At 37.7% G+C, this 26323-nt stretch overlaps 1 long non-coding RNA gene across 8 annotated transcripts; it reads right to left on the minus strand.

Moving 5' to 3' along the window:
- Positions 1-16777: 16777 nt before the first annotated feature.
- LOC110891227 lies at positions 16778-23232 on the minus strand. 8 transcript variants are annotated; one of them, XR_004873229.1, is made up of 11 exons: positions 22628-23232; positions 22229-22489; positions 21933-22010; positions 20747-20823; positions 20611-20655; positions 19743-19933; positions 19515-19636; positions 19021-19127; positions 18197-18294; positions 16871-18039; positions 16778-16792 (listed from the first exon to the last, which is right to left on the minus strand). It is a non-coding gene; the product is annotated as an uncharacterized LOC110891227 (long non-coding RNA). The 8 variants fall into 8 exon arrangements; XR_002565156.2 differs by adding an exon at positions 21119-21228 and having other exon boundaries at positions 16871-18294; XR_002565155.2 differs by having other exon boundaries at positions 21119-22010.
- Positions 23233-26323: the final 3091 nt, after the last annotated feature.

The following is a 26323-nucleotide window of genomic DNA, read 5'->3' on the forward strand; positions in this document are numbered from 1 at the left end:
TCATCTGATTAAAATCTTTTTATGTAGTACTATGTAATGGGAGACTCTTCATTTTGGCCTTCTTACGCACATGTAACAGTCTTTTGTCATCATCCTGCTATTCTCTGTTACGTGTGTAAGAAGGTGTAACTATTTTCGTCCCAATAATCATAAGTAGGATTGTAAGAAACTCTATGGCCTTTGGCCACTTTTGTCATATTAGGCCCGAAGGTCATTCGTGGACCGCTGTGGTATATTAAGCGGAAGCAGTTTATCTTAACTTTATCTGCATTTTGATATCTGTTTTTCTGTGTTTTATTTTTTTTACCGATGGCGAAAAAAAAAACATGCATATCACATGTTAATTCCCCATAATGATTTGCTCTTTTTAACTTCAAAGGATCAAAGCAATCTTTTGTTAACCACACAGCTGGAGTAAAAAAAACAGCTTGGATCAAAAAAAAAATTAAATAAAACAGATGCATAACACATGTTACTTCCCCATAATGATTTGCTCTTTTTTAACTTCAAAGGATCAAAACAATCTTTGTTAACCACACATCTGGAATAAAAAAAAAACAGCTTGGGTCTGTGAACTTCAAAGCATCAAAACAATCTTTGCTAACCACTCAATCTGGAACAAAAACACTTGCTTAACACATGTTAGTTTACGTAATGGTTTGGGTCTTTAATCTTGAAAGTTTCAAAACACTATGTGTTAACCACATAACAAACAACATATATAAAAACACTTGATTAACACATGTTAGTTTACGTAATGGTTTGGGGATTTAACCTGGAAAGTTTCAAAACACTATGTGTTAACCACATAACAAACAACATATATATTAAACCACGTCAGGTTATAGAAGTAGAGTTCAAGCAACTCAAACAAACATTCTACTAATAGGTTACATAAAAAGAAAAAAAAAACATAATAAAACACCAACAAGACGACATTCGTATGTCGTTTTGTTTCAACATAAGGTCATCAGGTTAACACATTTTCAACCACTTTCACCATACTAACTACCCATGGGTATCCTCCACTAGTAACAAGCTTTTAATCATGGTGTGGGGAATTCCTCATCATGAAAGTACACTGGAGACGGGCTGCGCTCACCCTCCCATGGGTCATGGTAACACCAGGACTGGATTGTTTTCGGTGAGTATGGACACAACGGGCAGCCACACATTTCATGGTCTGGATCCGTCAGCAACCTAACCAACTCATCTGGTAGCCCCTTCAACTTTTCATCATCTGGAACAACGTGCTGCCTTCGGCCTGGTTGATCTCGCGACACACCAGATACATCAGTGACGTTTTTGGTTCCGCTTTCTGAAGCATCCTCACTTGAAGTTACTCCAGTTTTCCGGCCCTCTCCATTTTGGTGAGACCCTTTTCTTTCGTTAACCTCCCTGCACCGGCCCTCACATGCTTCTTTCCCCTTTTGTTTGAGCTTCTCCATGCTTGGTTGGCTAGCCGTATCCTTACCTTCACACGGGTCCATCTCATTAAAAGACTTTTGGGACATCTTACACCTTATGGTTAACTGAATTGGTGAAGTAGGATGGTGAAGTATTACAGAATATTAATTTGCTTCTTCCCTCCAATACTTATAGAGGAGTTCCCTGTCTACATTTCATATAGTCTTTGTGACTTGACCTTTTTGATGTGACCAAAAGGTGATAAAAAGCAAATATTCCTTTTTCCCAATAAAGTTGCTTTTATAGACCCCAACCCACATGCTTGTACTATTCTACCAACAACTTTCCCCAATTCCCCATATTTGTACTACCTATTTAGAAAGCCTGTTCCCCTTGGAAGGAGCGTTTTTTTGTTTTTCTTGAATGTTACAAAACAATTTCTAATATAACATTATAAACTATGTCAATAAACTTGGTTAATACTATTCTACGCCACTTAACAACACATCAATATTTTTCAGAGTTTAGAATTACCAACTAACTAAACATCATATTCAATATATAAAGTTTATCCCCAAAAAGACATCCTGACGATGCCATACCCAACAAAACACCTACCCAGCATTACGTTGGAAGCAAAATCCCCAAATCCATCAAAGTTCATTACATGTTTCCAAAAAACATATCCGGCGAAATTAAGGCATAATTGTTCTACAGTAACATGTGTTAGCCACCATAACACGTGTTACTCTATTCGGCAATCTTCCTTGATTTTGGGCAGCAGCACATTCACCTCCGAACATAATATGTGCGCCGCATACCTCTTTCTCAACTTTCTCACCTCCGCCATCTTCCTCGCCCCACTCGTGCTGAACCCACAGTTAAAACTTTGGTTTTTCCCCATATAGCACTCCATGTGCCGCATCAAGAAGACCCCACAATCAGTTGTGTTTGCGGTTGTCGCCCAAGGAACCGGCATACGCTGGATGTTGCAGTAATATCATCGGCTCGTGGATTCCCAACCTCCCGCAGATATTGCACAAACATATCTTTCTGCATACGCATACACAAGACATAGTTAGTAATTCTAAAAAAAATAAAAAAAAACAGTATTGCCAGTGTTATCACACTTATTTTTAAATCAATTTTCAGTTTTGTAACTTACGATCTTATACGCTGTGTCCTTGTGTAGGTAGTAGACACTATCTTCTATCAACTGACCTTGACGGGCTTTGTCATTATCAATGACATAAATCCCGGGGTCGCGTAACTCAAACACTAGCAAGTAAAAGTGTTTGTGCTCCAATATAGGGAAGAAAACAATGTCTTGATTTCAGAAATCAGGAACGTAATCAACTCTGTTGACCGCACCCTTTATCCCAAGCCGAAACTTGTGCATCCGCGCCTCTACCCCGCCTTCGTCAGTTGTGAGCATCCATGGAAACTTCAAGCATAACAGAGAAATTAATAAGGTCAATAATAGGACACACTGTAATTTATATATACATGGCACTTACCACAACTTTAGTCCCAAAGAATTGCCTACTGTAAGCCTCCCGTGATTTTCTTTTCTCCTGGAAGTTCAGCACCTCCGCCCAACAGTCAATAATGCCATCCGAGACCTCATTGCCAACATTTAAACTCTTGAACATAGACCGAGACGCTTGTACATGGGTAGGGCTTCTAAACAGCAACTCCCTGGTGTCAGGTGTACAAATCATAAATTAAATTTGCATACGTTAACATATGTAATTTATTGTTTTACTAATATTTCGTACGGTTACACCCCTACTTACACAGACATGTGTATCGGACTATCTACATCAGCCACCGACGAAGAACCCTGTTCCCTCCTGCGTTTAAATAAAAAAAAAACAATTATCCAGTGTTGTACTGTTGTTTATCGTTTACCCTATTCCTATAAAACAATAAACCACGTTTGCAATTCTACTTACATGTTTGCCTCCATTGCCCGCTTCCTACGACAAAACCCACTTAAAAGGTGCATTGGGCTTTCATCGGCGTGTATGTAGTCCCACAGATTTGTCTCCTTCTTTGTAATTGGCTGGCCCATGTCAACAGTCCTTATATAGTAAGGTGATCTGTTTGGCTCCGCTGCCACCTTCTCTCGGAAGGGGAGTTTCCTTTTTTGTGCCCCCAACTCAGCCAACATGCGCACACGGTTTGCAAGCGGAATATTGTCCTCCACCTCAAACATATCACCACCACAAGATCCCAGCCCAGTTTGACCTTTGTGGATTTCAATGGCCGGGTCATAGGAGCTAATTGGGTCTACCATTATAACCATGCTCAAGTCTGCGGTAGCCTCCACATCGCCTAACACATAAAAAATAAATAGCTGATGTAACGCGTAAACAATTACAACACATTTGATGCGATAAATGAAGGTGTTTTAGCTCACCAAAAGGTTCGGTTTCTGTCCGAGGGATGTCATCCATCTTCCCACTTGTGCAACCTGCACGTTTAATGCAAATAAGTATATTATACATGACTCATACTAACCCATCCATACTAACTTGGCTTAATGCTATATCTTACCAATTTCGTGCGACACGTCCACTTGACCCCCAATTTGTGTCATCCCAAGGCTCCAATTCGGGCCATCTAAATTTCGTTCATCAAAAACGAAATTTGGCCCGTTATCTGTATGCACAACTAACATGTGTTAACTCACTAAATGATAGACGGGGGAAACCATTTTAACACATGTTGGAGCATGAAAGTCCTTACCGTCATTCTCTGCAGAAGGGACCTCTTCAGCCGCTTTCCCTTTTCCATCTAAATTTCGTTCATCAAAAACGGGCTCGGGCCCGTTATCTGTATGCACACCTAACATGTGTTAACTCACTAAATGATAGACGGGGGAAACCATTTTAACACATGTTGGAGCATGAAAGTCCTTACCGTCATTCTCTGCAGAAGGGACCTCTTCAGCCGCTTTCCCTTTTCCATCGACATCATGTGCCCTCTCACTACCGTCGCCCGAAACTATGGAATCAACCACCGCGCTACTGCACCCTTGCATGTTTAGAATAGTCGCACGCATCCCATCATGCTCAATCTTACCTTCTACAGCTGCATAACACAATGCTGTTACAAAGCATGCACAACTTACTACCAGGAAAACATTAAATACTTACTGTTTAAAACACGGTCAGTCTCATCAACAGCCCCATTGTCTTCGCCATCCGGAACCCCCTGTTCGTCCTTATCATCAACAGCCCCGTCCGCAGCTGAAAAAACGATGCCACCACTCTCTTCCTTTCTTCCATCTGACGGTGCGTTCTTAACTTCACTCTCGATTTTAGGATCTGCACTTGCATAAACATTTTTCGAGATATCACATAGCTAAGCCTTGATAAACAAAAAAAAAACGGTTTCCGAAGCTTACCTTCCTTCCCACACTGTTCATCATGTTTACTATCCTTGGCCTCCATCTCGACCATTTTGTCCATCTCTTGATCACAAACAAGCCTTGCTTCGTAAATCTCATCCTTTTTGACGTCATCCGCTTTAAGATTGGTGTTCTGTTCATCATTGGGCTTCGCAGCCACTTTATTGTCTGTATCCACTCTACGCTCAGCACGTGTAACAAACTGCGTGTCCAGACCTCGGTAATCTGTGCACACAAGATGACCTACGTTAAAGAAAACAAAGTAACAAAGCACACTTTTAGAGTCAGTCATTATTAAAGGGGTACGAGAACTACCATGTGCACCGTGCACTTCGGCTGCTTTAATACGCAGTATTGCACGCATTAAACCCAGCGGTTTATGCACTTCTTCGGCATCATTTTCATCCACCCCTCCTGCGCCTTTATTTTTTTCGTCCCCACCAACACTACAGTCCCCGCGACTTGAATTACCAGCATCATGAACACTCTTATCACCTTCCCCGACTTCATTTGTATTTTGCCCAAGTTCACTAAACCTCAGTTCTCTCTCTTCCAACTGCTTCTTAGTCTTGATTAACCCTATAACATCACCTGAACATTAAATGCGTTTAAGTAACGTACCCATATTAGACGGTACTACAGGTTAACAGGCTAACACATGTTATACATTACCTGACTCGTCACCACCATCCGTTTTTTCACGGAGAATCTTTATTTTCGTCCTCTGGCAATTCGGGGTCACAAAGCTAGCTTTTGTTTCCGAAGCATCCTTCAACAGATTCAGACGGGGAGATCTCCTTACCCGCGCCGACATAACTGCTTCCAGCTCTCCGGTACACTCGTTTCCATCAGCAAATACGCATGATTCCTTCGCACCATCTGCTGCAACCACAAGGGAAGGTTATACTATATGATAATTAACACCTTGACGTGTGTTAAGGACTGTCATATCATTCCATAACATACAGTTAAGTAAAGGTACTTAAACTCCTTTTCGGTGTAAACGTATTCTTAAAAAGGGTATAACATGTAACAAACTACCTCTTTCTTTGCCACTTTCCGTTCCTTGTCCACCAATCTGCATACTTCTCTTTCTCCTTTTTGGCGTCACAAACATTTCTTCTGTTTCCCTAACATGCTTTAACTTCTCAAGTCTTGCTGATCTCCGCACCTCAACCGACTTTCCACCATCTTCAATCTGTTCATCATAGTCTTCAACACCATCATTTGCGAATGATTGCACTTGAACATCAGCTGCACATTCAAAAAAAAAAAAAATATTGTCAATAATTACAGGTTGAAGCACCGGCCAAATGTGTTTCAGTGATACAATTAATAATGATAACCAACACAAAATGTATAACATTTAACACGTGGTTCCGTGTTCATTTCATATACATCGTTAGCCCACCTTCTTGGTCATCGAAGTCTATCGCTGAAGATCCTACTGCTTTCAGCCTACTTTTACTGATTTTTTTGTTTTGCCGGATAAGCGACTTCCTGTACAAGCTCACTATTGGTGACCCATCCGAAAAATCATCATCGATGCCATCCCCTACGAAAACGTTCCCACAACGATCAATGGATTTCAAAAAAAATTAACTAAATAACACAGACAATAACAGGGCCCGACAATAACATTTACTAACCAGCGTTCTCTCCTTCATTGATGTGATTCTTTTCATCACTTCTCAAATCTTCCAAGACCGAATTGATCTTGTGCGACGCTAAATCTACCGCATCATCGTGATCCTCCCTTTCACTATCTTTCTTCTCAAACAAACTATCAAACGTTGACTTCAACTCTTGTACTTCTTCGTCTTCATGGCTCTCCACCAATAGCGAATCTAACATACCCTCAATTTTGACTTTGTTCTTCTTTGTCACGCATATTAACTGTCGTAATATCGTCAATCTCTCCTGTTGAGTATAGTTTTTAACTTTTTTTTTTTGCACACTATGAAAATATACTAATTGCAAAAAACACATGTTAAAGCATCTAACTTTACCTCTTTAGTTGCCCATTGTTCGACGTTATAGTTTCTGGGACGTGTTAATCCTTTAAACCGTCCTGTTCCAAACCCACCCGCAAGGATTTCAAGCCTTTCTCTCTCTCTCAATCTTTTGAAGTTCCAAAAGGCTAAAGGACAAACCGCACTGTCTACCTCCATACCCGTGCACTCAACGCTATCAACGTACAACAACTACAAGAAACAACGATAGGTTCAGCAAGGGAATAAATCAACTATTCTAACACATGTTAATTATCTAAGTTATTTAAAGTTGCTTACCATCAGAATCGCTAGAGGACCAACAAAGAAACTCTGTGGGTCCAGCCGATTCCATGTATCCTTGCAAGTTCTCAGCTTTTCCACAACAAAGTCACACCAGTCTATTGTTGCAAAGTCCATCTCTTCATCCAGATACTCCAATATTTCTTCCCGTAAACAACTTTGTTTATGACAATCCACCAGCACTGCCACAAAACACATTATGAAATCCATCCTGAAATCGAAACTGTCTTCGCCATCGGAATCATCAATCATTTTCACCATCTTTGTCGGCGGCACCATTGCCCCCGGGTATCTCGCCCTCCATTCCGTAATGGCATCACTGACCATCGGCAGCTTACCAATAGAACTAAACTTTTGTCCACCAGTCGGAATCCCTAACAACTTGTGGATCACTTTCCTGTTCACCTTGATATCACCGGCAGGCGTACATATCAACATTTTATCTGGATTGAAATTGTCCACAACAAAATAACCTAACTTCGCCGGCAAACCATCAACGCTGAAAGTTAGCATTCGTCCAAAGCCCATTTCCCTGACTGCGTCACGTTGTTGTTCTGTCAATGCCCGTACACACTTATAAAACTGCAACGGTGCAGATCTTGTCCTTATGCCTGGAAATTCATCCTTTTTTGCGCGCTTCCGGGCTTTCTGAACCTTTTCCGGTTTCTTACGTTCTACCTTAGCTTTCCCTGCTCTACCTTTCCCTTTTTCATCAGAACCCTTGTTCTTTTTGGTCTTCAACGCTTCGCCCTTCGATGAAGCCGTCACGTCTGACCAACATTTTTATATGAAACAACAACATTACAAACAATTAGTCTAACTGGCAACATCCAATGATAAAATGTAAGAACTTTGCATTCATATCATCCAAATTTCTTAAGGGCTTAAAAATTAACTAACCACGGTTTTTTCGCATCACATTGCCATAATTAACATCGGCGCTGTTTACTTCACCTGTTGATTATCAAATGTTAGTCCGTTTTCAGGGTCAACCACAACTAACACATGTTAACAGAAGCCAAGTATGTAACTAACCACGTTTTCTTTTATTTCCACTCCTGGAAATATCCCCGACATTGCTTTTCTTCCCTACAGTTTTCAAACATGTTAATGAGATTTATCTGGATACGCAACTAGCCTCTATTGCAACAAAAAGGAACTTACCCATCTGCTTTTTGTTATGCCCCCGTCTGCTTACACCACAACCTTTCATTTTGCACCGACACATTCGTAAGTTAGACGATTATCTGCAACAATACTTTATACAAATTATAAAAAATATTGCTACTTAATCGTTACCTTTTTCCTGTCTCTTCCCATGGCTTGTTGACACAATATCGGCATCATCATACACTGTAAGGCATCAGACACAATTTAGTTACGCCCAAATTCATACCCAACACACTATCAACATACAGATCACCTTTGAACTATGTAAAGTGTTTAGTAACATAAAAATTCTAACCTAGCTCCCGTTGCGTTGGACCAAAGTCAGCTCGCTGTTTGGAAGGACCGGGCTTGGGTTCCTCCGATAAAATCACAACGCTAGGGCTACCAGAACTTTTTTGCCCTAAATTGTGTTTCGAAGTCCTACATATTTAAAAATAAAACAAACTCAGGTTGCCTTTTTCCAATAATCGGTTGAAGAAAACCTACTTCGACATGACGGATAACAACAAACTAACCTTTTGTTTGAAGTCTGAATCTTCCGTAAACGCTTCAGCTTCAACGACGACGACAATATTATGAACGACTTCCTCATCGGCTTCTATGTTAGGGTTTGTGGGTAGTAGCTTTTCAATGCTTCTTATCAATTGTAAAGAAGAAAACCTTTTGAATTGAGAAAGGATTAAGGACGAGAGAGAAATATGAACAGGAATGGAGAAATGAGTAAAATGGAAAAGAAGAGAGATTTTTGAATTTGGTTAAACCTCTTTGATTAGACTGCTACTGCATGGCAGTCGTTCCTGTCTTCCCAATGCTTTTGGATACCGAAAATGCCCTTCGATGGTACAAGTTGGCAGTGTTTTCTATTTCTTTTTATTTTTATTAACACAAAATAATCATGGCCCTTGATCAACTTAGATGTAAGCTAATCAATGGTTCAGAAAGGGTTTCCATAGTTTTCTCAAAAAGAAGGGGTTTACTATATAACCAAGCCCTATATATATATATATATGGGACCGCTAAAATGAAAACCATCTCCAGTTTTAAGAACCGCGAACAAGATGGATGAGATTAAAAGTAATTAATATTAATATTAAATACATTTTGTCTTATTATGTCTTTAATATTTTAATTCAAAATGGTAGTTTAGTAAAATTACTCTTTTTTGTCTTTTAGTCTTTACTATTTTTTTATTACTTTTTTATTTTATTATATTACTTTTTATTTTTTTAAAAAGAATTTTTTTATTAAAAGCATTTTTAAATTCAGATTTTTTTAACAAGACAATTTTTTTTGCGCGTCGGTTTTTGCATGCCGTTTTTACGTTCGGCTTTTTCAAGCGTCGTTTTTTTAAGGCGCCGTTTTTTACATCCCGTTTTAACGCGGCGTTTTTTACGTCCCGTTTTTTTCCACGGCGTATGCGCCGCATTCGCGCCCCTTGTTTAGGCGCCGTTTATTCACACGGTTTTTTACGTTTTACAACTTACGTAGAAAAAGTTTTACGTTTTACGTTAAACTTTTTACGTTTTACGTAAAACTTTTTACGTTTTACGTTAAACTGTTTACGTTTTACGTAAAACTTTTTAAAGTTTTACGTTTTACGTTAAAATTTTTACGTTTTACGTAAAACTTTTTACGTTTTACGTTAAACTTTTTACGTTTTACATTTTACGTTAAACTTTTTACGTTTTACGTTTTTACTTTTTACGTTTTTTCGTTTTACGTTTTATGTTAAACTTTTTACGCTTTACGTTAAACTTTTTACGTTTTACGTTTTTACTTTTTACGTTTTTTCGTTTTACGTTTTACGTTTTATGTTAAACTTTTTACGCTTTACGTTAAACTTTTTACGTTTTACGTTAAAAAGTTTACAGTTTAACTTTTTACGTTAAAAAAGTTTACGGTTTAAACTTTTTACGTTTTACGTTAAAAAAGTTTACGTTTTACGCCCCGCGTTGAAAGTTTACGTTTTACATTAAAAAAATTACGTTTTACGTTAAAAAGTTTACGTTTTACGTTAAAAAATTTACGTTTTTACGTGAAAAAGTTTACGTTTTACGTTTTTACGTGAAAAAGTTTACGTTTTACGTTTTTACGTGAAAAAGTTTACGTTTTACGTTTTACTTGAAAAAGTTTACGTTTTATGTAAAAAGGTTTACGCTTTACGTTAAAAAATTTACGTTTTACGTTAAAAAGTTTACGGTTTTCACTTTTTTTTTTTTGCAAAAACTTTTTACCCACCCCTCCTCTGATTCACCATCATCCATTGTTAATTTACTCCGGTGACAAGCCAGATGAAAAAAAATCAAACTTTAGCAATAAAAACACTACAAATCAAGTCAAACCACACAAATTATTAACCCAAGAGCAAGATTCACTAACCCAAAAAATAATACAAACAATTTTAATGAAACTTTATAAATAAAAATAAATAAAACCTTGCAAAAGTCTTTAAACCGAGCTTCAATAGTAACTCCGCTTTCCATAGAACACTCAACGGTTGATTTGATCGGCTTAAATATTAAAAAACCAAAAACGACAATTCCAAATGTCGTATCTGTCTTCTCTCATACGATCAAAACCCTAAATTGAATATGTCCAGCCACCAACGTTTTGATTCTTCTTCTTGTTGACTGATAAAGAAGGTGATCGGAGATGTTGCTCGATGATGAGATGTTGCAGGTTTGTTTCGAAACCGATAATCGGAGAATGGTCGAGGTGACCGGAGATTATTGGTGGCGGAGGTGAACAGAGATGATGTAGACGACTGGTGGTGGTTACGGAGGTAAGTTGATCGGAGAAGATGATGGAGGTCCGTGCGGTGGTTGAAGCCGGAGACAACGATGATGAAGGTGGAGGTTGAAGACGGAGGGTGTTGACAGTGATCGAGAAGAATGGAGGATGAAGATGAATGATGAACTGAGAGTGGTGGTTAACGAGGGAGAGATGTGGCCGCCGGTGACGAACAGTTGCAGGTGGTGGTCGTCGTCGATGTGCTGTGGAGAAGATGAAGATGGAGTGGAGTTGCAGGTTGGTCAGAGACGGTGCCGGAGAAGATGGAGTGGACTGCCTTTCACCGCCGAAGGTCTGTGAATCAGAGAAATTAGTGTTGAACAACTTTGAGAGAGAGAGAAATTAGTGGGATTTAAATTTTTGGGGTGTGTGATAGTTTGAGAGAGAAGAGAGAAGGTCTGTGGTGAATCAGACTTTAAAAAGACAAAAGACAGACATGATTTGATAGATTTAGAAAATGACTATATTACCCTTCAGCTTTTAAATTAATAGTGTATATGTGTCATTATTTGATTGGTGGAGACTCGCACTCACGGCTCTTACAACTGGGGGTGGTTTTCATTTTAGCGGCCCCACATATATATATATATATGTATATATATATATATATATATATATATATATATATATATATATATATATATATATATATATATATATATGTAGAGTAGGGTTCCTGCGGAAAGTGTGTTTTTCCTAGAAAGTCTAGGAAGCAATAAGAACGCGACATGTGGCATTGAAAGATTTTAACTAAAAGGACAATTGTGTAATTTGAATATTATTTTAATTATGAATTATTTTATTAGGATAACTAACTAACTAGATAATTATGGAAACTAAATATTCCATTTAATTCAATTTAAATCATACAATCCATACACCATATTCACATGAATTCGTAAAAAAAGATTTTACAACATTGTTGGGGGATTCTTGATGTTGTGTTTTAACAGCAAGCAGATTTCTTGACGCTGTGTTTTAACAGCAAGCAGATTTCTTGACGATGTGTTTTAACAGCAAGCAGATTTCGATTTCTTGACAATGTGTTTTAACAGCAAGCAGATTGCTGGAGGATTCTTGACACTGTGTTTTAACAGCAAGCATATTTCTTGTCCTTGTGTTTTAACAGCAAGCATATTTCTTGACGCTGTGTTTTAACAGCAAGCAGATTGCTGGAGGATTCTTGACATTGTGTTTTAACAGCAAAGCAGATTTCTTGACATTGTGTTTTAACAGCAAGAAGATTTCCTTGACGTTGTGTTTTAACAACAAGCAGATTGATGGACATTGTGTTTTAACAGCAAGCAGATTTCTTGACATTGTGTTTTAACAGCAAGCATATTGCTGGACACACTGTCAGTGTCTTCGTCTTCAAACACAACCCAGTGTCTACGTCTTCAACACACTGTCATCATCAACATTAAAATGGTAAAACACATAAACCTTAAAACACACTGCCATCATCAACATATTCAGATGTCATTTTAAAACACGCTTTCATCATCAACATTAAATTGGTAAACACGGAAACCTTAAAACACACTGCCATCATCAACATTAAATTGGTAAACACGGAAACCTTAAAACACAATGCCATCATCAACATTAAATTGGTAAACATGGAAACCTTAAAACACACTGCCATCATCAACATTAAAATGGTAAAACACATAAACCTTAAAACACACTGCCAACATCAACATATTCAGATGTCATTTTAAAACACACTTTCATCATCAACATTAAATTGGTAAACACATATACCTTAAAACACACTGCCATCATCAACATATTCAGATGTCAAAAAAAAAAAAAAAACCCCGATTCAATGATAGATAAAAAAAAATTGAAACACGTATGAAAAACAACAACCGATATGGAAACATCACCGGCCGACCAACAATTAAAATCATCATCTTCCTTATAATATAATATAAAAGAAGAATGACAAAATTAATAACTTACAATCTTCCTTATTCACGTGATGATGATCAATACTTGATATGATGTTGCCGCTAATATGAATGATGATGTTTTTCTTCTCAAAAAATCGTGCCCTCCAAAACCTGTTGTCGATGTTGATGTATGATGTTGTCACAACATCTGGCTGCCGTCAAACCAAGTGTTGATGATGATTTTGTGATTGTTCCTAGAAATCCTGGCATTTTCGCAACACACATCGCCATTGAGAGAGAGAGAGAGAAAGAAAGAGAAGAAATCCCATGATTTTAGGGATTGGTTATTGATATGGCAGTTTCTTGATTTAAAACACTTCCAATTACCAAAATACCCTCACTATATTAAAAGTCACTAATTATATAAGTAAGATATTACGAAAATGCCATCCATATGATCTAAGCCATTAAAAACACCAAACGAAGGGCCCAGATCGCTTCCTAGACTTTCTAGGAAAAATGCACTTTCCGCAGAACTCCTACTCTATATATGTATATATATATATATATATATATATATATAGGGAGCCGCTAGAATGAGAAGCAATAAGAGTAGGAGCCCCTATATATATATATATATATATAGAGTAGGAGTTGGGTGGAAAGTGTGTTTTTCCTAGAAAGTCTAGGAAGCAATAAGAACGCGACATGTGGCATTGAAGGATTTTTTTTAAAAGGGCATTTATGTACTTTCACAATCTATTTTTATTTTAGGAAATTATCTTCAATAACTAACTATCCATAAATTTCGGAATTTTTTGTTTTCGATTTTTTATCTCACTTAATATCAATCTTTCCTTCGTTTTCTTGCTGGAATCTATCAGCATGTTCTTGGTACTGTGTTTTAACATTCAGATTCATACAACTGTGTTTTAACTGCAAGCAGATTCATACAGTTGTGTTTTAGCATTCAGATTCAAACAGTTGTGTTTTAACAGCAAGCAGATGCATACAGTTGTGTTTTAGCATTCAGATTCATACAGTTGTGTTTAACAGCAAGCAGATTCATACAGTTGTGTTTTAGCATTCAGATTCATACAGGTGTGTTATAACAGCAAGCAGATTCATACAAATGTGTTTTATCATTCAGATTCATACAACTGTGTTTTAACAGCAATTCAGATTCATACAGCTGTGTTTTAACAGCAAGCAGATTCATACAAATGTGTTTTATCATTCAGATTCATACAGCTGTGTTTTAACAGCAAGCAGATTCATACAAATGTGTTTTATCATTCAGATTCATACAACTGTGTTTCAACAGCAATTCAGATTCATACAGCTGTGTTTTAACAGCAAGCAGATTCATACAAATGTGTTTTATCATTCAGATTCATACAGCTGTGTTTTAACAACAATTCAGATTCATACAGCTGTGTTTTAACGGCAAGCAGATTCATACAAATGTGTTTTACATCAGCAGATTTCGCCCCAGCAAGCAGAGTCATCCACAACAAACGGAATACCTACAAACATTTGTTATTTTAAACACACACCTAGGGTTCTTGCGACTTAAACTGTGCTTCCAGCAACTTCAACTTTTCTTCCGGCGACTTCATCTCTGCTTCCATCCATCTTGTTCAAATCCCTCTGTTCTTTGAATCTCTTCCCTTCAAACATCAGTTATTTCAATGTAGAACACGATTGAACCCTAATCGCCTACTAAAACACAGAACACAATGTTGGGAAGATCTTACGTATATAGAAGTTGGTAAATCTCTTATCTTGATCCATGATTTTAGGTATTTTTGGTATGATTTTAGAGGGTTTTCGTTGTATTTTTGGTATGATTTTAGAGAGAGAAAGAGAAAGAGGGAAAATGGCGTGTATTAAGGAGATGTGATATCTCTGACGGTTATTTTTGATTGATTTAAAACACACATAAGGACGAAATTGCCCCTCCTCATTTAAAACAATCTATTAAATATAGTAAATTATTACAAGATTGCCATTGATTTGATCTCAACCCTTAAACACACCAATCGGATGGACAAGATCGCTTCCTAGACTTTCTAGGAAAAACACACTTTCCGTAGGAACCCTACTCTCTCTCTCTCTCTCTCTCTCTCTCTCTATATATATATATATATATATATATATATATATATATATATATATATATATATATATATATATATATAGGGGGCTGCTAGAATGAGAACCACCTTAAGTTGTAAGAACCGCGAGAACTACACCCCACGGAGCGCCGTTCGCCATGATTATTTTTTACAAGTAGATGTGTGTATTATAAACACAGCCGTAAAAAATCATGGCGAACGGCGCTCCGTGGGGTGTAGTTTTTTACACCACAAGTTTGGTGTTTTTTAATTTTTTTTCTTTTTTCTTTTTTTTTTTCACCAAACTTGTGGTGTAAAAAACTACACCCCACGGAGCGCCGTTCGCCATGATTTTTTTACGGCTGTGTTTATAATATACACATCTACTTGTAAAAAAAAATCATGGCGAACGGCGCTCCGTGGGGTGTAGTTCTCGCGGTTCTTACAACTCGAGGTGGTTTTCATTCTAGCGGCTCCCTATATATATATATATGTTAAGGTTCATTTAAGAACCACCCTTATAGCGAGAACCACGAGAACCAATGTGAACACAACAAAATAAACCTATCCCACCACCACCTAGACCCCCACCCCATCACAACCCAAAAACCTAAACACCTCCAGACCCCCCCCCCCAAAAAAAAAGAAAAAGAAAAAGAAAAAAAACCATACCTCACCAAAAAACCTCAAAAAAAACCTAAACTCCACCCCCCAAAACCTAAAAAAACGTAACCACCCCCCCCCCACACCCAAGCTGAATGCTACAAACTCAACATAAAGTTAAACCTCACAACTAAATGCTAAAAAAAAAATTTAGTGACGAAATTTAGCGAATTTTAATAAAAAATATTTTGTATGTTTTAATTTTTTTTAGGTATTTTTAGTTGTGTTTACACTAGTTCTCGCGTTTCTCGCAATAAAGAGTGGTTCCTAACGGATCCTTGTCCTATATATATATATATATATATACTAGTCGTTTACCCGCGCGATGCGGCGGGAAACATATCAATTAGGTTGGTGAGTTTAGGGCTATGTACGCGGGGGGGGGGGGGGGGGGGGGGGGGGGTTTGGATCATAACTAAAATCTAAATTTTCGGTTAAGGTACTCTCAAAATCCAATATGTTACACTATAAAATAAAACTTACAACACGTATTCGTTTTCTATTAGTTTATTAATAATATCTTGATATATTGTATAGCACTTAAGTTAGTTTCCTTGTTCGTATAATATTTTATAAAAGTTTATATATGATATGTTATGTGTGAATTTAGACAAACTCTACCTAGATGGTTTACAACTCAAATAAAAATATATAAAGCAATATGCCTTTTTGTTGTTCGGGAATTTCAAAGTAAGATGTAATGTTTAAAAATATACAAGTTAATGGTTATAAAATAACTTTTCATCAACAAACAAAATTGCTGCAGTGCGTTTAGAAACCAAGAGATGCACCTGAGTTAACGCTATTTGTGATTTGTGATGGGAAAATGTCACAATTCTTCAAAGTCATTGTGACATCAAACCAGCCATGAACGGGAAAAAGTTAAAATAAATACTTAAAAATCAACCATCACATATAGACACATATAGTGCAGTTCCAGACTTTCAATTAAAATTTGTTCCCCCTACAAAGATACAATGTACTTCATGAAGTGATCTTATATGGGTGGCCACATTAAGATATACGCGTGCAGTGTTCAACCTGAAATGATACAATGAAGATGTCTTAAACCGGTAAGAGAGCTCAAGTATAGAAAACAATCCGATAAGTCTTTATTACCTTCTTTCCACGGATAACAGCTCCAGGCTCTCTTTGGAGTACCATATATTTTGCAACCGTGATAAACATACCTGTTGGAGCAAGAGTACCAGCCTAGTCGAATTCCATAATGATGCCTTTCATCTCCTCGGGTTTAAACTGAAAAAAAAAGAAGCAGAAGAAAGAAACAGTGACAAAAGTGAATTAACCTTGAGCAAACTATCATAACCTGATGAGATTCATGAATCGTTCATCCAATAAGGTCGTAGATGGATCTACTAATCATGTAACATAGATCTTGTAATCATTCAGATCATGTAACTTAACATATTTGGGTTCTTATGTTGAAGCTATCATTACACTATCAAATACAGGTAAACCGCTATTCAGCAGACAAAAATGGTGACATCAATCTCGATTTTAGATCTTGTGATTTGTAGTAGGGGTGGCAATCGTGTCGGGTTGATGGGTTGGCGGGTTGACGGGTTGAAATGTTCAACCCTAAACCGACCCATATTCGGGTTAACCCGAAGCCAACCCGTTTAACCCATATTTTTAAATGGGTGATTTAAGTTGACGATTTATGAACGAGTTGTTCGGTTTTAATCGGGTTATCGATAACATGTTTAATGATGAGTATGAGTGTGATAAACACATAATACAATGTGTCAAAATTAACATTATTATAACTAAATGCAGCCTTGGTTTCAAAATCCCCAAACGTTATTTTTTTTTGTTATCAATGGGATTTGAACCCTCGTCATATGAAAAGGCAAAGTCCCTATGAGCAAATTGCACATTTAGTTCTGCCGTTCTTGCCTCAATGCACTGGGCCTTCGTAATCTGTGTACCTCTAAATCTCTGAACTCTATAATTACATGGATTAGGATTAAAAGCCCAATAAAACCCACCCGAACCTATCACATAATAACCACCTAGTACAGGATCTGGAGCCCGATTTTAGCAAACAAAAAAAGTATATGAATACTGGTGCCTGATTAAGCTTGATAGCAGAAAGAATTAAAAGTCACTCATAAATTAGTCTGAATTTAGCAAAGCTTCTAATTGTTACTACACCATAATTAAATCTCTCGCATATAAATACAAGACTTGCGGTAAAACATGTCATCTTGAGATTCTTTGAAACCAACTTCAATAGGTTTGGATCTTCAGAAGTGAGCTCGCCAAACCTGCAACAGAAAATTAGCCTTCCAACAGATGGATTTTGTCTTCAGTAATCTCAGGGACAAGAAAACTGAAAAAACACTCAACAAAAGATGCAAGAAAAGACCATTTGGTGCAGTATAAAAGTTAAGATGATTTGTCAAAATATGAAACTGTAGTTACCTCGGCGAAGCTATTGGTCGTGGCTGTTGTGGACGGTTGCGTGGCTGCAACAGAAACAAGTTTACAACTCGTCGTTTCCAAAAAGAGTCAAATATAGTCTGATAGTCATAAAAAAGATCAAGTCACTTCAAAGTTCTATTCCATAAATCAATAAAATGAATTGAGAACATATGGTAGAGAAAATACACTTTAACTAAACCGACTGGTTTGTGTGGACAGGCCAAAATGGTTTAGTTAGCGCAAGTGAAACTTCACTAACGCCTAGGTCCAACGAGCACCTTGGTCCATCCAGGCACAAAAAAACAATCTGAACCACCAAAACCAGTTTCAAATGGCCTGGACCAGCCAAAAACCGCCTGGACAAGACTAAATCAAAGCTGAACCAGCGATTTCCTTTGCCAAATTTATTTACATCATTAGAAAATAAATAAATTTTTTAAAATTCGCTATTTTTAACCAAAACCTAAAATCCAGCTATTTTTAATCGCTATGTATATTTAAGAAAAAACTGAAATCCCGTTATTTATCGCTACATTCCGTGTAGCGACCTTCGACCTAAACACACTACGCTATTCACTATAGCAACCATAGCGACCGCTATTAACAACTATGGTAAAGATAAAAAAAATATCAATTTTTTTAGTGTTTGAAACATAAAATCTTCAAAGAGAATCTCATTACTGAAAAATAAATCATCTGTCTCATGATAACTTCAAATTTTGACCAGATGGAGGTGTTTGACTATTTCTGTACAAGTCAAATACCAGAAATATCTATCATTAATTAAAAAAAAATTAGAACTTTTCAAAATTAGAAAACATTACCTCACGGTACATATCCCTCTATTGGTGGCAAAGATTACATTTGGGGATAATGAGCTTTCCAAAGCACGGTTTAGGTACGAAAAACACTCCATATCCAGCATATGTACCTGCAAAACAAGTTAGATTAGTAAAATAACTAATTAATTATAAGAGTTAATTACTATTTTCGTCCCTGTGGTTTGTCAAAAATCACTATTTCAGTCCATTAGTTTAAAAATTGCGATTTCAGTCCCTGTGGTTTCACTTTCGTAACCATTTCAGTCCTTGTGGTTTCACTTTCGTAACCATTTCAATCCATTATTTTGTTAAGTACGGGGACTGAAATGGTTACGAGGTGGACTGAAACGGTTACGAAAGTGAAACCATAGGGACTGAAATAGCAATTTTTAAACTAATGGACTGAAATAGTGATTTTTGACAAACCACAGGGACGAAAACAGTAATTAACTCTTAATTATAATAACCCATGTTAAAAAAGATATAAAAAGGAATACCTCGTCAGTAAATAAGACACCGGTGACAAGCTCTGCCACCCTTTGAAATTCTCCATCAAAACCTCGGTTTTCTTTACTTCCGATGAGTAGACTTCTGATCCAACCATGGGACAAAATGGGACCTGCATATAATTATTTATAACAAGTATACTTTATCCCTCACATATATAATGATTGTGATTTCGGATAAACGCGAATAGGGTGTGTATGTTGTATAATATGACATACCTTAGTGCCAAGTTCTAGAGAGATACCAAGGGCAAGGGCAGTTTTACCCGTACCCGGTGGTCCAGCATGTAGAAGTGCCCTTCCAGCCATCTTTTTTTCTGGCGGATCATATCGACTACAAGACCACCAGCCTCTCTTGCAGCCACCAGTATGACAAATCCAACAGTTAAAGGTATTGCTTTTCCAGTAGCCTACACAAAATTATAGGTACCCGTATCATTATATGTCCATCATGAAGTAAAGGCTGACATTATTAGAACACCAGTTACCCACACTATCCAGACATCATTGACATGCCATACACTCATACGGGCCATATCATGTCCTACGGGTCATAAACTCTATCCAGACATCATTGACATGCAAGTTCGCCAAATTTATAGGGCTTGTATGAATTGTTTGATTGTCACATTAATTATTGATGTTTATCTTATCATAATACAAACCCTTGTGTTTATTCATACATACAGATTAAAGCATCCAGAGTTTACAACAGATGAATATTGTATAACCATTACAAATATTTTTTTTTACTTTTTAGTTATACACCACAAAAAAAAAAAAAGCAGTTTCACATTCACATTCAAGAACCTCTTGTCAACAATCAACACACAGGTTCAATTTCCACACCTCAAGCTGATTAGCGAATTTTCTCAAGCTCTGCATCAATCTTCATTTTATTTGTCAAACAACAATAGTTCAACGATATAAGCTTATGTTGGCCCTTTTGTCTGTATATCTAACAGATTAACAGAATCTATGTTGTCCAGTTTGATACGCTTATCATAGTTTCAGATTTTGACTTGACCTGTTACCCAAGCCGTATAATTTCCAGTGGTAAAGAGATACTGAAAAATTTGTGACTCACCTGGTGTCCGCCCACTCGCCAACCCAACCAAATCCATGATGAGCCCTATTGAAAAAACAAGATACACAAAGAAAAGCTAAAACTGATTAGTTTGCCAGCTGAAATGGAAAGGGTAAAGCGGGTCAACTTTGCTTACTTTGCTGTGGTTACGGCTATTGGGAAAACCAACATAGCGCTTCTTTCAATTTTGGCTTTAATAGCAGGAACATCGAGCTGCAGAAACAAATAATATAAATTTCTATAACATAATCAAGGGTTTGGGTCGAAATGGTACATTTTAATATCACTTTGGGCCCATTTTCAAGACTTTTTTTTTGTAAATATACAATGCAATTTAGGAGGTTGTACGTCTTTGAATACACTTTGACCTGTTAACCATTTCGACCAATTTCACTTGTTTCCTAATTAGTTATATTTTCTAGTTTTGGCCTGTTAAAAATATAACCTAAATCGACCCGTTCGTAAGCAAATAAGGTTCAGCTAAAGACAAGGTTAACATTTAGCGTACCTCTTTATCTACATGAAATAAAGCTAGTCTGGACCGATAATATAATTCTATATCAGGAGGTAGGCTCTGGTATAATGTGCTTCTTGCAATGGAAGTCTCCAAGTTGTTAACTGAATGCTTGCATATTTCTCCAATTTAGTTGAAAAAAGTAAGCAAATAACTTATGTGTACTCTTCCTACTAAATACCTAGTATTAAATCATAAGAAAAGGGGATTTCATACCCCTGTCATGGCATATCAATGAGGCAGTAAGCCCTTGTCTTTTAGGGGATTAGGGCCATATGACCAGGCGAAAATGGTTATACAGGCATAATCACTTTGTCAGTGGTCACGTCAATGTACCCATCATACGGTCCGTGTATTTTGGTGAATTCCAACTCATATGCGTGTATAAGACATTAAGGTCCATACGATGTGCCAGTCTAACACACTATACAACCCCTCCTGATCATTTTCGCCATGTCATACAGCCTCTATGACAGTTAGGGGTGGCAAAATGAGTGGGCTGGGCATGTTTGGGTAATGGGTTAGGATGGGTATGGGTTAAGATGGGTTTGGGTTAGGATGGGTTTATTAAGAAATGGGTTAGGATAGGTTTAGGTCAAGATGGATTTGGGCATGACAGGCTAAAACTATAAATAAATAAAAAACAAAAAAAATCCAAAAAAAATCCAAAAAAAAATCAAATAATCAAAAAAATTTAAAAAAAATCAAAAAACAAAAGGCCATCCTGTGACAATCAAATGTTACACCACATTAACGCGGTATTTTTTTCAAGATTTCTCACAAAGAACTTGATTATCCAGATTGTTACCATCTTCGCGCATTCTTCAGCAAGACCAGGCACAGCTGCATCATGCAAACCAGGGCTGCAGTGTGCTTTATCCATGTTCTGTAATAAGACTTTGACAACATAAGCCAAACCCGTAGGCATAACCACTTCCTAAATCAATCTTATTTCGAATACAAATCAATAAAACTGCAACTTCTTTTATTATAATTACTTTAAACAAATACAAAATGACTTCTAAACATAAATCACATGGTGTTACTATCTTGAACACTCTTATCATCCTATATGTACGTAAGAATTAACCAATAACTGCTCACCTCATTTGTAGAGTTGACAACAGCATCAACTTCCAGATTCCAGGGGTTACCTCTCCACAAAAAAATCTTGGAGTTTATTTCAACATCAACTGGAAATCTAGAAACCATACCATTCCCACTGCTCTCAGTCTCAAAATATACAGTTAACGGGTCCGGAAAGTGTAATCTTCAGTCTTCTTCGGATTCATATGAACATCTTAAATCTACATGACTCCATCGAGGAACTTGGTCCAGAGTCACAACAACATCCATGGTAGGTAGCTTTCAAAACAAATGGAAACATAATTATATTCTGATTGATTAAACTACTGGAAGTGAAATTGAAAAGATATGATTATCTTGGTAAGGTTGCATCATAAGTATATACAAAATAACATAATAGATTAAAAGGTTACTCACATCGCCATAACCTCCTCCGACAAGAGATCTGTACTATCTGTCACATGGGGTGCGGCAATTGACCCTAGTGAACCATAACAGTCGTTCATCCGCACTTCAGCTCATCACCTCAGCCTCCTTAGGTCGCTACCGGAGAAGCAACCTTAACCGCCGTCATCGGGATTAGACGTGAAACCCTAGCCGTCATCTGTTCTGCTTCGGTGACATAAACCCGGCTCTCCTTCTCCATCGCCTCTCTCTCTATTTCTCGTTCTCTCTTTGTCTCCCTCTCTTCTCTTTTCATTTGGGAATTCAAAATTTGAAAATGCAGAGAGAGGAATTTGACAATCTGGGGGAAATGTTTTGGAAGCTTTTGAAAATGAGATCTGCGAGTAAGGGATCATGATCCGTGTGAAGAGTAATGGACGGTAGGATCATGATTCATGTGAAGATGGATGGTAGGATCAGGATTTGTTTGTTTTCATAAGGGTATTATTGGAAAGTGAGGATATAATTGTGTTAGTTGTGCTTAAAAGACTTGTACAACATGTTTGAAAGGTGTTTTAAGAAAATTTAAAGGACCTTAAGAAGTCCTTCTGATATGCTTATTAATATAGTATAGATATATATATATATACATGCATATATAGGAGAAGGATCCGTAAGGAAGCACCCTTTATTGTGAGAACCAATGTGAACACAACCAAAAATACCTAAAAACAGCCCCTGCCTCGGGCGGTCGCGGGGCGCGACATCTATCGTGTTGCGCGACGGTGAAACTGAATTGATGTCGCGTAGCGTGACAGCCCTATTTCGACAGAATACTTCCCTTTGCTGCTGCATAAAGTGTCCAGCTATGTTTTCAACCAAAACTCAACTTGAAACTTACATAACTTTTGAGCTAAGCGTTCGTTTTGTGTAATTCTTGTTTTTGCGCGTCTGTAATTTAATTACGGATTTGTTTACCATCCTAACTCACTTCAAAAGCTGAATTATAAGAAAAAGGCTTAAAGATCCTTCATGCCATTATTCGACCCGTTCGATTCCACCATTTTATTTCCGACGTAACTAGCTACTTTCAGCCCCAACAATCATTTCTACCTTAGCATTTTCATTTATTAATTAATCATACATGACCTTATCACATTTATGAGCATTAAATAACTCCCTAAGCATACTAATAAGTGAGTCAGAAGTCACTTAACTTAAGCGTGCGTATTAGAGCTTACTTCCTTCCTCATCTCGCCGCGCTAGCCCTCCCTGCTTGAGTCAATTGATACGATTCCTTTCCTTACATGTCATCACGTTCGTATCAAAGTTAGCATATATGATCATACGTACAAACATTCATTTCCTTTTATTTACACATTATTTGACTTCCATTAGTCACATTTTCGCATATATGAGACACATATCAATAGTTACCTTAGTCAAATCTCAGGCATTCTGATTACCATCATACATAGCACATAAATCATCCAGTATATGACACACTAATTCTCTACTTTAACATTTGTGTTCAAAAGCCCATCCATTACATTCATACGCTGTTGACTTTCAAAAGTCAACGTTCTAACTTACATGTATTGTGACAACCGGTGGTTTACGACTCCTAATTACCTGATTAACAGGTGATTAACGCGATAATAAACAGTGATTAAGACGAAGATTGACCTAATTAGGCCTTTGGAGCACCTAGGAACGCCTATCCGACTTTACAGTGCGCGAACGGTGATTTGCGGAGAAGCATGCTAAATGTTAAGCGATAACGAAACGCAACCGTACAGAATACTGACAATGCCGACAAATATTAAATTTTTACAATAAATTTCAGCTTCCAAATTAAATTTTAATGGTTACAGTGAAACCGGATCGAAAAACGGATTTAAACGGCAACCGACGCGTTTTACGCGATTTAACGCAACGACGAACGAGCACATCAAAAACCATCTACAAGCATACATTTTACAAGATTTCGGTTCCAAAAATGTGTTTCAGTATATTTTACAAGACTCGGGTTCGAAAACGGATTTGTAGATCTTACACGGGCCACTAATAACGCAAGATTGGGCTTGTGGGCCTTGGGCCCAAGCCCAAAACCCACAAAACTAAAGCTGCCTATAAATAAGAACACCTAGTTCTTATTTTTAGTTCACTCCACAAACATAACAGTCAAACACACATACCCGAACTCTCTCTCCCTCCGGCCGAGCTCCGGCGACCGACCGACGGCGGCAACCATGATTTCCGGCGACCCCCCCCCTTCTATTTCCTTTCTCCGATAAAACAATAACCATCCCCACCCCTTTTCTTTGACTCAGAAACGAACCACCACCACCACGAACCGGTGGTGGTGTGGCGATTACGAGCAGAGAGGAGAGAGAGAGAGAGGCGATGAGAGAGAGACTGAAGATGAAAAAGAGAAACCGGCGGTCGGCTCGATTACCCGGTGGTTTGTTCAATTATCCGGTGGTCAATGTCAAAAGTCCGGCGGTCTTTGTTTTTTACCGACGGGTTACCAATGGTGATGGCAGTTCTGATGATTTTGAGGACAGAAGGGGATGAGAAACAATGGAGATGATGAAGTCTGGAACTGGCCGTCGGAGACACATCAGCGGTGACGGCTTCGGTGGTGGTGCCACGTTGTTCGAGCAACGACGACACAAACTCCGGCAACTGTGATGTATACGGTAAGTGTGGTTTCTCTTTAAGCTTCGGGAAGCTTTGTTTGGTTTACATGAAACTGATTTTTGGGGATTTTGCACATTGTGGTAGTGGCCGACGACTTGGTGGAGTCCGGTGACGGCGTAGAGTCACCGGAGACAGTGGCGGCAGGGCAGTGGTGGTGGCTGTGTTATCGGGCCACCCCATCTCAGGTTTTGTTGGTTCAAGGGTAGACAAGTTTTTGTTCAGGTTGTTCAGATTTAAGCTTCGCGTCGCGTATCGGGTTCGGGTCAACACCCGGTCAAAACTGGTCAACAGAAGACTTGGCTCTGCTCGGTTCAGTTTCGCGTGTCCGTTTTGGTTCGGGTCAAGGATCGGTCAACGTGAGTCAACAGCGGTCAAACAGGTCAATGGTCTGGTCAACTTGGCAAATGCGAGACGCGGTAAAGATTAAACGACGCGAAATTCTTTCTAATCTATTTCGTAGTTATAATACGCGAACCGAGCTCGAACCATCTTTTATATAGTATCTTGTTTCGTTTTATTATGCGAACTTGACGAAAAATGATATATATTATTATAACGACAACTTGTGTTGTCGGGGCGTCCAAAAACAGAGGAAACTCTGCACGTTTTTCGAGAAAATCCGTAAACTTAAAGCGCGTTTTATTATAAGACAAAACTTTTTGGATCCGAGGAACTTTTATAAAGACAAATCTAAATATGAAACTACTTTCGACGATACTCTACAATGTACGAAAACGATGGTTTGGAAGTTATTTTACAAGAAATAAATATAGTTATTATATTTATTTGAAACGTCAATATTTGACAACTCTGCTACAAAATCAATATTACTTTTATATTTATTCTCAAATGCCGATAACACAAATGAGATTTCATATAACAAACAAACAAATCTCGTTTTATAGAAAATAAATATAACTATATATTTATTTTAAATACCAAACAACACGCGTTTATGTTATAAAAATAAATACGGTTTATGTATTTGTTTTGAATACCAAAAACGCGACGGTTTTTTTATAAACT

The sequence above is a fragment of the Helianthus annuus genome, chromosome 11 (assembly GCF_002127325.2).
Source record: "Helianthus annuus cultivar XRQ/B chromosome 11, HanXRQr2.0-SUNRISE, whole genome shotgun sequence".
Lineage (NCBI taxonomy): Eukaryota > Viridiplantae > Streptophyta > Magnoliopsida > Asterales > Asteraceae > Helianthus > Helianthus annuus.